The sequence below is a fragment of the Rhinolophus ferrumequinum genome, chromosome 6 (assembly GCF_004115265.2).
Source record: "Rhinolophus ferrumequinum isolate MPI-CBG mRhiFer1 chromosome 6, mRhiFer1_v1.p, whole genome shotgun sequence".
In the NCBI taxonomy this organism is placed as follows: Eukaryota; Metazoa; Chordata; class Mammalia; order Chiroptera; family Rhinolophidae; genus Rhinolophus; species Rhinolophus ferrumequinum.
This window is the reverse complement of record NC_046289.1, coordinates 26,334,715-26,347,100: the sequence shown is the minus strand read 5'-3', so window position 1 is coordinate 26,347,100 and position 12,386 is coordinate 26,334,715. Positions and strand designations below refer to the sequence as shown.

The following is a 12,386-nucleotide window of genomic DNA, read 5'->3' as shown; positions in this document are numbered from 1 at the left end:
GAACTGCCTTGCTTTATTTGCAATAAACAAGGAACTCAGATTCAGATGATAAACAATCATTAAATTTTCAGGCATTATCAACAGAACAAGTTCTTCAGATATTAAAATCTAGACTACTAAATGATACAAAAAATGCACACAGTGTTTCTCACAGATAGACTTGGACAGTAGCTGGTTTTAAACATGATTGATTTAAAAGGTTTTCATGATATATTTATTTATTTTCAGCATTGTGGCAAACAACAAATAGGTGTAATTGTATCAAGGTACTGAGGCAGTGGGGTGGCAAGAGGAAGGAACCAAGGTCTTGGCAGAGTGGAAAAATGCTTCTGCAGAGTCATCCAGATGTGAAAGTACATTTCTGAATTTTTTTTGAAAAGCTGAGACATGAGGCAAGGAGGTATATTTCATGCCATTAAAATCTATAATGTTCTAAAATTTTTGTTTAACTAAGGTGGGTAGTAGTCTCCTAGTAAGTTCTTCGGTATAATGTTTGTAAATGTTAATATTTATTATTAAAGACATTCTTGACTTTTAGAATTAAAGGGAAATAAAGATGATATTTAATGTCTTAGGAAGATGTTGAGAAATCTTGAAAATATCTTAGGTATCAAATATTCTGACTTGTAAGCTTGAGCCCCAAACTAAAAATGATTGCCCAACATCACACAACCAATTAATGGCAGAATTGATACTAATTTTTGTCACAAATTTTCACTGAATTATTCTTAATAAAAGAGGAGTGTATACACCTATCTTTGGAGATAACACAGGGAGCAATTATGAATTTATTTTGCGATTTATGTTTTATCTTTAAAATTTCAAAAATTCATGTAGATATTTCATCCTGTACAAATTTTATGTCCTTCTCTTTTAATGTGTATAGCATGTGGTTGTTTTTGGTGGTGGTGGTTGTTTTTTGTTTTTTTTTTTTTTTTTTTTTTTTAGCTTGCAAAAATAGGCTTACTTGAGGAATTGTCATTTGGAATTTGAGGAAATGAACACAATGAAAGATCACCTTAGGTGGCTGTCTTAGAAGTGTTAAAAAAAGGTCAGAATTTTAAAGAAAACTACAGTGGGGAAATAAGTCTACTTGACTGGTTCTGATGTTAAACATATTATATTAGGGGAAATTAATTACAGTACAGTGAAAATACCTTATTTAGAAGATATTTTAAACCTCAATTTGAGGAAAAATGATTACTATGTCATTTCAACATTCCTTGTAAGTGAAGTAAGATACCATGTTTTTTGTCTTTTTGCTAGAGGTACTCGTTTGGAAGTAATCAGTTTTAAAAGAGAGAGAGAAGTGATTTGTGTTGGAAGTGATCAGTTTTAAAAGAGAGAGAGAGGTGATTTGTGTATATAATTTGTACATACTTTTCTCCTGACCGTGAAATTAGACCATATTTGATAGAGAAAGACAGCCAACCTCATCCTACCGCTTCCCCAGCAGGGAATACTCTAAAGATTTTTATTTCTTAATCTTTCATGTTGTTTCTTTTGTAACACATTGTTAAATGAGATTTATCACGCAACTGAGTTGTAACTATTTTAATATGCTTCACAATACTGTTTCCACAATTGATTAGAGGGCAGAGTGCAATAGGAAGAACACTACACTGGCAGTCAGATTTTGACTTAATATTGTTTGTAAAACGAGGGTTTTACAATGGTAAATGGGACATCGAGGTCTCTTCCAGCTCTAAAAGCTTATGATCCGTGTTTCTCATGGTCTGCTTAGTTGCCTCCACACACACATTTTCTAAAATTTAAACATACAAACAGTGTGCGTATTTCAAGTTTCATTTTCTCCACACGAAACAGTTCCCGTGAGATGACTATTTTGGGAGCCAGGGCGCCTCGCTTTAGTCTGGTCAGTGGGTTTTCCTGTGTGACTGACTAATGGAGGAATCATGCAAAAACTTGCTGAGCACTCACTCACCGGTGCCTCATGAAAAGCCTTTCTCTGCTAAGCAGGGCGAACTCGGTGAGCCTCTGGGCATTTTTGAGACAAGAGACCTCCTAAGACTTGAAGAATTTTCCAACTGGGCCTGGAATCTTTAGGAACTGAACAGTTGCCACCCTGAGGCAGTTTGCCACTTGGAGTCCTTGTATTAGACTTTTTATTGTCTTGTACTTGCAGATTTTCCATTGATTCTAGGAATAACTGTAAGGTGACCTCTGGCAGAAAGGTATATACAGCAGGTCCTCCAGTAATGTCATTTCGTTATAACATTCATGAGATACTGTAAGAACTTACCTGTTGTTAATATCCATGAGCCTTTGGTAACATTGGTTTCATTATATGTTGTTTTGTTTAACGTTGCAGAACCTATCGACGCTGTTAAGTGAGGACTTACTGTACATGATTGTTTTACCAGGCTAGTATTGTGTACCCGTGGTCTCTTTCTCCTTGAAGGCATACTGTTGTGTGTGTGTATGTTCAGTTAGGTCTGTATCACACCAGCTGGTTTACTAGCTCTAGGTGGATATGCAGAAATACCCTACAGAATTATTGGATTCATATTCCGATCTGGAAGTCATATGTTAAGTTCCTATTTGGTATCTGTTGGCAGGAGTGTCTTGGCAAATGGTGAGTGGCTTGTGGGTAGGGAGGAAGTGCAGCTTTGGTTAAGATGACTCGGCTGGAAGCCCCTGCACCAAAATTGTGCTGCTATTGTTGCTTAGTACCCAGGAGAGATTTAGCCATCATTTTTTAGAAATTACAACTCGAAAGTCAGAGATAGTCCTAATGTCCATGAATTATTTTGTGATTTTGCTGTCATTATTTTTCATATTTTCTGGATTTGCAGTTTTGTGGAACTTGGCACTTTGCTTAAATATGGCCTAGATAGAATAAAGCAAATCTACCCAGTTAAAGACTGCCTTTGAGGTTGAAGGAAGCCTTTATGCCTCATTCATGTCCCTAAGGTATGAGAGTATTAGAGCAGATGGAAGGCTGGAGTTTGAGCTTAAGTTGTGTGAAAACTTCATCAGCCAATTGGCTGACTCTTAATGGTAAGACAGGAAGAACCACCCACGTTTTCCATTTTGGATTTGAGTCACAGAAAACAGGTTTCCTGCGAAACCATTTGGCTTTAACAAGTGTACAGAAATTTCATCTTTGATCAGATTGATGTTTTTAATCTTCATTGTGCATGTATTTTGAATTAATTATTTCTCCCTTTTCCATCCATAGGTTCACTTTCAAAGTTGAATCTCCTGCAGTACTGATTGTAATCTAACTTCCAAGATTTTTGTATAAGAGGTAGATGAAAAGGACTGTACTTTCAGGTAAGGATCTAATTTTACTTTATCTTAATAATACACAGCTACTTTGGAAGAAATCTGGAGCTGCCCCTCAGCCCTTTCACATGAAAGTATAGGTGAATTTTTTAAAAGGTGGCGAATTGAATTCTCCAGACAGGTTTTCACCTGTTTGGGATTACCTAAGAGGTGTCAGTGGGGTTGGCTACTTAAAAACAATTACAGAAGCAAATGTGTGGTGGCAATTAAAACACACACACACACACACACACACACACACACACACACACACACCTCTTTAAAATGGCTTGTAAAATTGTATTTAAGTTTTGTTTTTTTTTTTTAGGGGGAAGGAAATCATCCTTTCTTCTAATACTTTCCATTTTCCTCCCAGATTGATTGATTGATCTATCATCTGTCTTCCTGTCTCTCTGTCTCTCTATTTATAATCTATTTTCTGTATATTTAAAGCTTAAAGACATGGATGGCTTTAAGGTTATTATTTCTACCTCTGTGGCATCCCTAAGGACTTATAATAATTTTGGGCATGAGAAGATTATAGAAAAAGATCTGTACTTGAAATAATTTAGAATTTACAGAGCTGGTACTTAGAAATGAATTTTCCCTGGGGAGGAAACAAATAACAACTGCCCTGCCCCCCCCCCCAAATTAAAGAAAACACATTGCATAGAAAAAATTGTGCTGAATTGTGATTGTCATAATGTTTCTGGATATGAATGAAAACACATTTTAGAGAAGTAATATATTGGCTTTTTAATCGATTACCTAATTTTCCTAATTGATTTTGGGGTATTGAGTCACTTCTAAGTTAGCATTTGTACCTTTTTAGGATAGTGACTTTTCACGTTTAAAATATGTAAAATTTAATTTTAAATTATTGGCATTGTTTTCAAGAGGGGCAGTAGCCACTGAACGAATAATCCAAAATTCACTTATCAGTACAGCATTGTAGGATGGCAGTTGTAGCAGATTGTTTCCTAACTACATGATCAGTTAATAGAAGTTAGCTTGCAAAACATTAGCACACCAACAAAGAGACAGCGCAGCAGAGTGATACTGGCTTGGGATTTGTAACATGCTACAGAAGGCATGGAGACATAATTTCTTTCCCGAGTACCTTGCGATCTGCCTTAATCAGAGCTTTGTAGTAACTTCTTACCTAATTTCTCTGCACCAGCCTTTGTAAAGTTGGGTCTTGTTACTCTCTGCTTAGAATACTTCAGGGCCTTCCCAGTGCCTATAGCAGTGGTTCTCAAACTTTTTTGTCTCAGAAACCCTTCATCCTGTCAAAAATTATTGAAACACCAAGAGAGCTTTTGTTTATGTTGATTCTATTCTTCATTATTATTATTATTATTTTTTCCCCATGACCAATGTAAAGTTATTTATTCAAGCCATCTCCTGCCATAAGCAAAGGGATGGCAGATCAGTATACTAGTCATCATTTGATGCAGGAAAGAAGGTCAGCTTAAGGTCCCATACACTTTTCTGGGTCCGTGTTCAGAGTAAGGGTCCAAACCAGTGCTGTGGTCCCCACTGGGTAGTGGTCCAGGTTCTCTTTATTCATCTTCATAGCTGGTCAGAAGCGGATTCACACGAGCATTATGGAATAGGGTCTGGTTACCATCTCCTCAGGGAAAGGGCTTGGACCTGATGCAGAGATGGAGGTAGGCGATGGACTCGGGTCTCTCGTGCTCTCCGTGGTGTGACTTAAGGAAGTTTGCAGCATGCTCTCTCCCACCCCAGGGAGCGGGTCGAGGTAGGTGAGGGCCTTCCACATGTCAGCTGAGCTCTCCTTGCCATGGGCGCCACTCGACATGGGCTGTGCCAGCTGTAGCTGGAACTGACCTAGCAGCCCAGAAACCCGGGACCCAGCTGCTGCCGCCGTTTTTGACGAGGATCCATATTCTTCATTATTTACTGTATTAGAAATTAAAATAGAGAAAAATTTAAAACATGAGAATACACAGCCTTACATTTTCTTAGTGCAGAGTGATGACATTATCACAGTCGTACAGCTTCTGGAAAATGTAGACTTATGGGCAATGAGAGTGAAAAAGGCAAATGGCATGGTATTATTTAGATTTGTTGAGGTATAACATATAAAGTGAAATCTACCCCCTTTTTTTTTTTTGAAGATCTAATCGGTTTTATTAAGTGATTCACGAATCAGGCAGCACCCCATCTGGCAAACAGAAGGGTCCTCTCAAATCTACCCTTTTTAATGTACAGTTCTTCTCTGGGTTTTGACAAACACATATAAGGTCGTGTAACCACAGTGAAGATACAGAACGTTTCCATTACCCCAAAATATTCTCCTACCCTTAGCCTCAGCACCCTCTAACCTATTTTCTTGCCCTGTAGTTTTGCTTTTGCCCGAATGTCATATAAATGGAATCATACAGTCTGTAGTCTTGTGAGTCTGGCTTCTTTCATTTAAAATAATGCATTTGAGATTCACCCATGCTCTTTCTTGTATGTTTCACTAATTTGTTCCTTTTTATTGCTGAGTCTTATTCCAGTGTATGAATATACTACAGTTTGTCTATTTACCAGTTGGAGGACATTTGGGTTCTTTCTAGTTTTTGGTGGTGAGGTGCCGTAGTATTGTCATTAAAATAGTTTTAACCTCACAGACTTCCTGAAAAAGTCTCATGGACCTCCAGGGTCCCTACACCTTTCTCTTGAGAACCTCTGGCCATCCTTAACTACTTGCCTGGGTGTGATGTGAATGCCACGATGTAGCCTGAAGTTCTCCTCTGCACAGGTCTTTCTAAGCCCTCTTCCCACCATCACCCCTATGCACCTTCAGGTCCCAAGGCTGGGCTGGTCACCACCATCTTTGTGCCACTGCTGTGGTTTTCCCCACTGCTTGTTAGTTATTGAGGATGTGATAGCTCCCCAGCTTCCTGAGGGCGATGCCTTCTCTCTCCATCCCAAGGACATGCCTGGCACACAGAAGATGCGATACATGTTTGAATGAATAAATGACAATTCCTTTACATTAGTAAGGCATTTATTGTTTATAAGGGGCTTTCCACGTAACCTTCATCCCACATTTCAACTCTGCAAAGTACATAGCACAAGTGATTTGTACTGTCTTTCATTTTTATCAGATAAGGGTAGTAAGTCTTAAAGCTGTGGTCTTAACCAAGCTGAATTAGAATAACCTGCGGAGCTTCTTATAAATGTGCTAATACTCCACACCAATGAAGTCCTAATCTCTGCAGGTCAGGCCTGGGTATTAGTATTTTTTAAAAACATCACTGTTGAATCTGCTGTGTAGCCACAGAAAATCATGGTCACAGAATTTGATTTACCATGAAGTTTAGTGATGATGTAGTCAAGACTAGAACCCAGGTCTTTTGACTTCTCCTCTAATGCTTTTTCCTCCACACTATAAACTTGCACGTGACTAGAAGCACTACTGAGATTTAGAGAGCCTTGGTGTAGTTGCCAGCATTTCCAATTTATGGAGGTACCGTAGCCTGAAGACCAGACACAATGTTTCCATTTTGGCTGTGCATTTATTAATAATGAATTAATAAATACTGGAGTCTGTTCTCAGTTTAAAGTGAGGATACTACCTTAAATTCCAGGAGCTTATGGTGGGGATCGTATTAGGTAATGTGTTAAAGGATTTATTTAAAAGGTTATAAAATTCTTTTGTAAACTATAAAGTGCTTTCTAAAACTTATTTTTATTTAATTTGAGCCTACTGTATTTATTGGCTAACTTTCCTTGGGGTTCATAAATTACACGAGTAATACATAAATACAGTCTTGCTGGAATCGTCAAATAACAGAATTATGCAGAGTAAAACCAAGAGGTCACCATTGGTTACATACTTTGAATTCTTTGTGTATGAATTTAAGTGCATAAATATGTATGCGTGTAACGTAAGTTATTTTTTTGGTTGTACTTTCTGTGTTTTTTTAACTTGACATGTCTTAGATCATTCTATATTAGTAAATAAATCCCTCTCGTTCTGATTGTAGCTGCTTAATTTTTTTTTTCATATGTTTTCCATATTGCTGGACATTTAGCCTGTTTCTAATTTTTCACTTTTACAAAAATATGCTAATAACATTCTTAGCTCTTTCTTATTAAAACATTAATTCTTATTAAAAGATTAAAAGTCTTACTAAAAAGTTAATTCTTATTAAAAGATTTATTCTGTTTTTAAGATATTGGGAGATGAAGTAATAGATGTCTTGTGTATTAAATGTTACACATTATGTGCTCAAGTCAGACTAGAATGTAGATTTTTCTTTACAACATTGTGGTAAACTATACTAGACCTTGGAGAACTTATTCATATGATCTTTGTAAATTTTGTTGGTTTTATTTTGGTGGTAGTCTCCTTTCGTTATTTGAAGAGACTTTCAAAGACTAGTGTGTGTATTGCTTAAGTTTAACTCCTTTAGGGGCGATTGCAACATACTTTTCCCTTCAGTAGTCGCAGCAGCACAATAATGGCCAGTACTTGTTGATACTGGGCTCTGTGCTGAGCGCTTACTATATACATGGTTTCATTTCTTCCTCTCCATAACCCAGTGCAGTTGGTGGTATTCCCCAGGTTAAGCATTTAAAAATAGAGAATCAGCGAAGTCACATCACTTGTTAAGGGTAGAGCCAAGATTCAACGGTTCTGCTTCCAACTGTGACGTCAGGATTTCGCTGAATCTGAGATGGTACTTTGCTTCTATGACATCACAGTTTACTTTATAAATTACTTATATTTGTATATTTTGCTTTGTAATACCAGCAATAATTTAACTTATGCAGAAATAGTCTATGCTCTAGAGTATCCATTTTACAGAAAGTATTTATAATAAAAACAACACATTAATGTAACAGTACAAGCATGTGCTTATTGAATTAAGTAATAAGAATGGTATTTTGGAGTGAAAACGGCCAGTAAATGGGGAGTTGATCTTGACTTTTATTTATTAACTGACAGGATGAACTTGATGAAATAATTCACTTTATGCTTACTTAGTCTGCCGTCAATCCTGAGTAATACTAGCGTGGGTAGGAAATGCTTGCGAAAACATTCAGTATCGGTAATCTAGATGAATTGCAAAATGGATTTCTAGTAATACTTCCCCTTACCTTGAATAGTAAGGGCAACATTTCCAGAGGGGTTTATTTAGTCATGAGAAAGATTAAAATGATGTGTCTCCATTGATGAAAGTACCAGAAGGCAGCCTCAAAAATTTTTCAACACACAGAAATGTATGTTCTCCTGATTTCATTATAGTCATAATTTTATTATAGGTATAATTGAGTGTTTTAAGGAGCGATGGGTGGTTATTTCTCAAAAACGGTTATTATAAATGGAGTTTTAGCAAATATATAGTTTCGTATGTATTCTTTGTGTACTCTTGTGTCACATTCCACTTGTATGATAAAATACAATGGAGGTTTAAGTGGCATATTCTGGAACCCAAACGATGGTGTCAGTTTTTTAACCCCGACTCAGTCTTTTTAATGAACTTCTCTCCTTTTTGTGGAGATTATGAAATATGGTGTCTGAATGGTTTAAACAGATCTTTGTGTGGATTCTCAGCCTTTCAGACTGAACTCTGTATTTTATTTAGAAGAGAGAAAACGTGTAATAAGCCATAGTTCAGACATTACCATACTGTCTCGTTTCTGGTTTTTAATTTATAAGCATTCTTGGAAAGAATTTATTTTGGGCCATTATGTATTTGATAACTGAGAGAAGAGAATGAGTGTGTTGGCTCACCGTCCTGTGATGACTTGTTTACTGAGAATTAGTCCGGCACTACAAAGTGGGTTTAAATCACAGGAAGCAATTGGGTGGTAGTGTCTTCTAGTTGGTATTGCTATATGAAGTAGATTCAAATCAATAACGTAGTGCAACCTACTCTAAACAATACATTTAAAAAATGTTCTCAGATTCATCTTTTCCTCCTATTTCTAGACTTGCTAATTTGCTTGGATAGATCCAGAAACAACATTGTACTTTTATTGCCACCTACTTGGGGCTGCATTCTGAGATAATGTACTCCACCCTTAAGAGGAATTCATTCTTTTTTCCAAAATTTAGTATTTGTTTATTTTTATCCATGTTCTATAGGTAAATTTCCAGCTTTTAGAATTTAAATACTCCTGTACCTTTTGCCTGGCTGACTAAGGGGCATTATACAAGGAATCCCCCCAGCCCCCTCTTATAAAATGTGGACATTACATTCCTTGCCTTAGTATTTGTTTTACATCTGTATTTCAGTGTAATCCTAACAAGTTCCTTCAAGCAGTGGTTAAACTGATGTGAAGTGGTATTCTGGTTGTTTGGCAGGATATATGGCCATAAACACTTATCTTTAAACATGGAATGGTCTGGGGTGACGGTAATGTTCAGTTGCGTAATCACAGATGGCGCTTTACAAACGCAGGAATGAGTGCATGGGCCTCAGACATCTTCAGTGAGAAATCGCTCCACTGGTTGGAATCTACTTTAGAAACCATCTGTAGAGTTCCCTTGAGTGTTTCCTTAGACGGTTATAATTAATATTATGCATTTAATTAGAATGTTTCTCATTGGATGGAACTCTGAATAGTTTGTCGGGGTTTCCAGAAAGTTTCCAACCTAACATCTAAAGCAATGAATTAAAATGTTACTAGTATTTTGAATATGTAGTGTGTGTGCGTGTGTATGTGTGTGTGTGTGTGTGTGTGTGTATAATAAAATTTTTATCATATTTTCTCGTCTCCTTCCCTTCTTGGTATTTTTGTGACTTGAAAGCTGTTTTGCAAAAGGTACCCTTAGAAATAATTCACGCTTTAGAGACTGGATGGAGTGGAGGTTAGAGTCATTTTATTTGAAAAAAGTGCTAATGTGTCTCTTCAGGGCAACTCTGCTATGGATGTGAGGAGTTCGTCTTTGAAGTTCGTAGGTAGTATTGGAAAATACTCCATGTGACTATGGGCAGCCAAAGAAATGAAATAAATGCCTAGTTCAGTGGGTAGAAAAAAATTATCACATTAGTTCTTGAGGTTGATGAATATTTTTGAAAAAATATTTTACTTCCTTAATTACTATTTGCAACATTTATTAGGAAATGGGATATATTGATATGGGACTCACTGTTCCTATTGCCTTGACTTTCACTAAATGTTTTCATTGAACCACTCGTTCTTTAATTTACAAGTAGGAGTTTTAATTTTTTATAACTGTTTGTTATACACGGAGCCTTTCTGTTGTTGATCACAAAATATGGTGAATGCTGCTGCCGAGTGTCGTCTAAACAGAAAAGGCAGGGATCTTCAATACAGGAAGTGGTGCATTGAACCTTAATAACAGTGTATGAAAAGTTTCAACTTGTTTGGTGCAGTCAGTCGGTGTGAGCTAAGGTTGAGAAAAGGTGTGTTTTAAAGTGTGCCATAAATCATCCTTCATCATGACACTGCTCCATGTCACACATTGCTTCTGGTATACATCAATTTCTGTCAAAAACTTTACAATGTGTCCTCATCCTCCTTATTCACTGGATTGGGCAGTGTATGACTTCTGGCTCTTCCCCAAAGTCAAAATGACCATGAAAGGTAAACATTTTGAATTGATTCAGGACATTGATTCAGCCACAACAGTGCAACTAAAGACACTCACGAAAGAGGAGTTCCAGAACTGCTTCAGAAAGTGGCATGAATGGTGGGATAAGTGTGTACAAAGTGTATGTGTGGGGGGTATTTTGAGGGGGATTGATGGCAATGTGTCTTTTACTGTAATAATTTTTTTTTAATAAACATTCACTGTATGTTTTGATCACACCTAGTACATTTCTCATGCTCTTTATTCAAACTGATTTTTCTCTGAAAACTTGTTTAGAGAAACTAAATTCAGTTAAAAATATTTCCTTGACAGAGTCCCAAGGTTGGACACTAGATTTTTTGAAGTATTTATTTATTATTTTTAATTTAATTTGTATTTTTTTGCACATTAATGATATGCCTGTTTTAAATAGTAAGCAATATAGTAATATAGGCTTGAAAAGAAAAAATCCTGTGCTCCACCTTTTCCAGCTCTCTTCAGAGATAACTACCTTGTTTCCCCGAAAATACGACCTTGCTGGACCATCAGCTCTAATGTGTCTTTTGGAGCAAAAATTAATATAAGATCCGGTATTGTATTGTATTATATTATGTTATATCATATTATATTTATTATACATTATGTTGTATATATTATATTATATTATACCCAGTCTTATAGTAAAACAAGACCAGGTCTTATGTTAATTTTTGCTCCAAAAGGCGCATTAGAACTGATGGTCCAGCTAGGTCTTATTTTTGGGGAAATACAACCTTATATTACTTTTTGCTCCAAAAGACGCATTAGAGCTGAAGGTCCAGCTAGGTCTTATTTTCGGGGAAATGGTATTTTCCAGTGTGTGTGTGTGTGTTTGTGTGTGTTTAGCTGCTTATTCTGGCATTTACTGCCACATATCAGAATAATTTAGTTTTATTCCAGCAACTTGAGTTTTCAATTCTAAATATTATCATGCAGTATATAAGGATTTAGTGCCACATCTTCCCTTTTCCTGTCCTCCCAATGAAAATTTTATCTGATTTTTGGTTAAGTCATTATTTAGTATTTACAGTATTATGATTTGAATATTGATGACTGTGGCCACAGAGTGTTTAGTATCATTTTTTCTGTCTCCAACTTATTCCCCTCAGAAATAGTGGTTTGCTTTTAATTTGCTTAGCTTTCTGTTGATTAAACACAAATTTTGCTCTTAATGTTCTGATGGAACTATAAGGACTCAAATGGTAGAACATATTAGGTCATCCATCAGTTCCAGTTTTCTCTTCGCACTGTCTTCTTGGAGTTCTGTGTCCTACTGGTTCTGAGCTGCTTGCTCTCTCGACTCCACAGAGCCGCCATATTGGTACTGTTCTTGACTGCCACATTGGGTATTCTCTTAGGGTTTCTAGTTTGGGGATCTTCTATTTTCTGGATTCTGTGTTATCACCTTTCCTTATTTCCTCATTTAGATGGGAGATGTGTGCACGCGCTCACACGTGTTTGTGTGTATCATTATATACCAGTATTCATATGTCCACAA

General features: G+C 36.6%; 1 protein-coding gene and 1 pseudogene across 10 annotated transcripts in view; one reads left to right on the top strand and one right to left on the bottom strand.

Annotated features, from left to right (window-relative positions):
* The window catches only part of SIPA1L1 (signal induced proliferation associated 1 like 1), a 348,723-nt gene that overhangs the window by 31,671 nt on the left and 304,666 nt on the right, over positions 1 to 12,386 (top strand). For all 10 annotated transcript variants that reach the window (XM_033107759.1, XM_033107746.1, XM_033107752.1 and 7 more), the window contains one exon: positions 3,203 to 3,297. The gene's annotated coding sequence lies outside the window, so the exon portion shown is untranslated. The remainder of the gene's footprint in view (positions 1 to 3,202; positions 3,298 to 12,386) is intronic.
* On the bottom strand, positions 4,851 to 12,205 carry LOC117023104 (cytochrome c oxidase subunit 6A1, mitochondrial-like; annotated as a pseudogene).